The sequence below is a fragment of the Sinocyclocheilus rhinocerous genome, unplaced genomic scaffold (assembly GCF_001515625.1).
Source record: "Sinocyclocheilus rhinocerous isolate Xijiao unplaced genomic scaffold, SAMN03320098_v1.1 scaffold2063, whole genome shotgun sequence".
NCBI classification, from domain to species: domain Eukaryota; kingdom Metazoa; phylum Chordata; class Actinopteri; order Cypriniformes; family Cyprinidae; genus Sinocyclocheilus; species Sinocyclocheilus rhinocerous.
This window is the reverse complement of record NW_015636724.1, coordinates 328,088-333,223: the sequence shown is the minus strand read 5'-3', so window position 1 is coordinate 333,223 and position 5,136 is coordinate 328,088.

The following is a 5,136-nucleotide window of genomic DNA, read 5'->3' as shown; positions in this document are numbered from 1 at the left end:
TCTAATATATATATATATATATATATATATATATATATACAGTATACAACTTTATTCTCATGCATAGAGTACACTCATGTAAAGCGATATATAGAAATAGCAAATCTCAAATGCTTATTTTGATGTAATTGCCCAGCTCTTTATATAAAGTTGGATATATAAGTGTGTCCAACTTTATCTGCACAAATACAGTATACTTACATAGGACAATATATACTATATAGCAAATCTCAACTGCTTGTATTGTCGTCGCAAAATGCAAACTATATTATAGTTTTATTAAACTATATATTAACCATATATAAACTATTATATTAAACTATATTATCACCCAACTCTATTCTGATAAGTGCAACTATAAGGCATGAAGATATTAAGATCATCATATTAACATCAAGATTTTTTTCTGATGCGTTATATGTGTAAATAACATATATGCGTTATATAAATAAATTTGACTTGACTAAAACTATTTTTCCCCAAAGCAGTTTTAGTTTGAAACATTTTGATTAGAGAAAGAAAAAATAAGAAGCACATGGATTATTTCTTAAAGGTGACATATCATGAAAATCGGACTTTTCCAGGTTTTAAGTGCTATAATCAGGTCCCCAGTGCATCTACCAACCAAGGAAACGTGAAAAAGATTAACCCAGTAACTTTGTTTTGGTAAACCTTTTTCTGCAAGCATCTGAAAAAAAACGAGCACGTCTGATTTCGCTCCCTTGGTGACGTGGCAAAGGGATCTCACTATAATATTACCGCCCCTTAACCTGTAAGTTTACACCCACGACGCCGTTATTGTGTTTTCGCAAGCGACAACGGTGTACCAGTTCTAATGCCATGGCGAAAGTTTGAGCAAAACACGCTAACTGTTCTGTCTTTGGCTGCACAGACGAGCACAGAACACTGTTTAGAGTCCCAGCCTCAGAGACAACAGAGCAGTGCATTTATTGATTTATTTACTGTATATTGCTGATACCACACAGATCTAAAATAAACATGCAATTTATATCCCAGCTGTTTACCTTCACAGACATAACCAACTGTTTTTTTTGTGGCCCATGGCAAACAAAGTAAACACTACATTACAAGTAAAGGTTAAACGATTGCAGAAATGTTTTTTATTTTAAGGTTTAAAGTGAAGTCTTGTTTAACATTATGTAGGCATATTCTTGGAAACGAGCTGGCAGCAGAAATCACACAACAAAACGAAATGTTATCATTTCATAAGTAAATGAGTAAACAATTTAATAATGCAATTGAAAACAAGGTAATTCATATGACAACTAAAAACTAATAAAATTAATGCCGCGATTTCAATATTCATAAGGATTCATTTTTAGGTGTCGTCAATACGTCAGTTTTGTACGTTTAAATGCTGAAAATAGTAAGTATTTGTACGTTTAGAGGCTGAAAATACGTCAGTATTGTACGTTTTAGTGCCTGTAAAAACGTACGTAAATGTACGTTTTATAGAACCACATTTGACATAAAATACATACGAATTATCATGAGATCACGTTGGTATATCAGAAGTTTAAACTCATACGGTTTAAAACGCATGATTTCAGCGCGATAAACATGATAATCAGAACCAAAACAGATGTTTTTGGCAGGTAGGAGCTGTAATGGCGCAGCTCTATTCTGGAAAAGGCGGCGGGGAGCAGCAGCACATTTGGATTTAAAGAGACAGGCACAAAAAACAGTGTGTTTCTGCTTCCACTCAAAATAGGCATTTTCAAAATTATATAATAAATGATCTGTGGAGTATTTTGAGCTGAAACTTCACAGACACATTCTGGGGACACCAGAGACTTATATTACATATTGTAAAAAGGGGCATAATACGTCTCCTTTAACACAACGAAGTTATCCAAGGTAAAATCGCTTTGCATGTCACAACTGAATTACATTTTTTATCACAACTAGATGTTTACATTTTCTGAAGAAAAAGAGCGTAAAAGAATAGACTGTTGCCAAAAAAAAGAAGTTTATTACGTGTTTTTTAAACTTTCCTTTAGTGTTTAATATAGCTATTTGCTCATGTAAATGATCTGCAAAGTAACAAAGCAAAAAGGCCACGACAAACATCAAAAAAATCTCTCCAACAGAAAACACTTGCCTGAAATGCTTCATTTGTAGTTCCTCCATTATGATTATAAAACGGATAGTTCCAGTCCTTGTTTCTGATTGGTTGAGCCAAGTTCGAAGCTGTTGTAAATTACTCTACAAACATACACCTTTGTTTACATTTGTGTGTTGCTCGGCAACCACTTTGTTGGAACCACAACCGTTTCTGAGGAACTACATTGTTTGGCGGAAGAATAATGTTTTTATTAATATTATTACACTTTATTTGCTCTGTTTTATTTTGTGAAACCTTACTACGTATATAGAATAACCGTTTTATAAAAGCAATAAGCCCCATGAAGCCGTGGTTTACAGTGAATTTATAACAGCTAAGGGGGTTGTAGGCACTCTGCTTCACATCATGCCTAACAACGCCACTTAGCTGTTATAAATTCACTGTAAACCACGGCTTCTTTACTTAGCCATGTCACCATGCATAATGTCAGCCTATTGGCTGCTTTGACCTGCCCTCAAAGTACAGTTGAGTCAATGATTTTATGTAAGAACACTAGGGGTGTAATGGTACACGTATTCATACCGAACCGTTTCGGTACGGGTCTTTCGGTTCGGTACGCATGTGTACCGCACAAATACAGTTTTTTTTTCTTCTTCTTCTCCTCAGGAAATTCAAATAATAAATGGCGTTTTGACCGTCTTTTATGTGGCATGACAGATCGCTGTATAAACGCCTTGGAGAGCCGCTTCTGGGACGGTTCAGAAACGTGCTGGTATAATCCCAACACAAGCACTGACTAGAGCGGCCGCGATCAGCTCCGGTTCCCGTGTCTGAGCCGTGACGCCCCGCAGATTTGTGCAGAGCGGAGCGCGAGTGAACGCGATCATTCCTTCCTCTGTACTACTAGTTTTAACGCGAATAAACATGACTGAACATCTCATGCCTCATGTTTGTAACCTTATAATGTAAAAGGGCTTCCTATAGTTTTAAGCATAAGCTGAGGTAGATTTTTATCACTAAGAAAATTTAAACTATAACTGAATGTATTTGAAGAAAGAGCGACTTGTTCAGTAAACCATTTAAAAAAAATTTTAAAAAAGTTTAGTTTTTCCCCCTGCTGTACCGAAATCATACCGAACCGTGACGTTAAAACCGAGGTACGTACCGAACTGTCATATTTGTGTACCGTTACACCCCTAAAGAACACTGTTTTATTTATTGCGAGGGCAAAGAAATACTGACGCCATAGTTATCATATAATACTGTTTACAGCTGCTGATGAATCCTAGGGAGCTGAAAAACTCAATTATGGTAAAGGGCCTTACATTTCTATTTCCAAAGCACGCTCCAATCGGTTGACCAATTACAATATACTGGGCTGAGCGACCAATTTGTTTTCAGAAGGACGGGGCTTTAAAGAGACAGAAACTAAAACAGTGTTTCAGGCAGAGGGTAAAAAGGGTTGCTGCAGAAATATACAGAAAAATTGTGTTGTTGTTTTGTTTTTTTAATTCATGTAAATGTATTCAAAAAGACCCCAAAAATAAAATGATGAGCTTGTAATATGGGCACTTTCTGGTGCATGTCACCCTATAGCACCCTGGTTCTGCCATCCAACTAGTTTGCCATTTATATAATCCATTACAAATGTCCATTACTTTTGAAACTGAAGTATATTAAAAATCTCTTACTTTAAAACTTTTACTGACGTCACTTACCCAAAAGGTATCTTTATTTTTGTTCAAGTATGACTACTGGGAACTTTATACAACACTGACTTATTACTCTAAACTTCTTAATGGTCTCACAAACTATCAGTAATTCCATATATAGTCTCTCATGGCCATGTTAATGATGTATTTTAAAGACAAAGAAGGATCTTTTATTTCCTTTCATAAATCATCTGGAGTGTTTCAACCTCTGTAAAGAAAAGAATCCTAAATATCACCTTTATCATGGACAGAGGTCAACCAATCAATCATCGGAGAGCAGCGTGTGTGTACAATGCCTCTGTATCACTAGGTCACATCTGGACTCTAAATGTGATGGATGAGAAGAAAGGATGACTAGACACATACGTGAGATGGCATTTCACCTTCAATTCACTCTATTCAGGTCAAATTTTACCACTAAAGAGCAAATATGATTTCATTTTCAAAGTGTAGTGGCTTAAAAGGGTGCATAACATGGAAAACTGGATTTTTCAAAGAAAAGACCTTGATGTACTTTGCAGGCATTTGCAAAAACTGGTCATTCAGAAATAAATGTCACTGAGTCACGGCCATACGCTCATTAACATATGACCAACCACATTTACATATCAACACCGATTCAGTATTCTGCAACTTGACTCATCCTGATGAACGGCAATGCGCACTAAACCAGCACACAGAGGTTAGTCAATCATAACAGAGGTCACTGACATATAGCCTAGACATCTTAAAGGTACAGCAATAAAAAAACATGACTAAAGTGACTAATAAATGACTAAAAAACTAAATTATGACTGCAAGAAACCTTGAATAACATTAGCAGTGAACTTTAGATTAAGGGGAAAAAATGCTTCAAAAGTATAAAATATTGTCACACCAAAATCTGAATGAAAAAAAGAACAAACTATTAATTAAGAAACATAAAATTAAATAAACACATAAATATTTAAAAGTCTGTTTTAGGACTATTAAGATTCTTTGCATTTTTCATCATAAACAAAAACTATTTCCCCCCAAATTCGCAATACTGGTACTGTAATGCATCCAGATGTTTTACCTTTGAGTTCATCATTCCATTGCTCTCAGTGGTGATTCTGTAACATAAAAGTGTTTTTTTTTTTTCCTTTTTTTTTTTTTTTTTAGAATCAAGCATAAATTAAAGGCAATGCAACAAATACTACCATTATCTATAAATATGTAAATGCAAAAGAAAATATAACCTGGGTGAAATATAACCTGGACATATTCCATGACAAGTTATGTGAGATTCACCCTCACATCCTTTCGTGTCTATTTTCAGTATGTGAAGTGTGTGTGTGTGTGTGTGTGTGTGTGTGT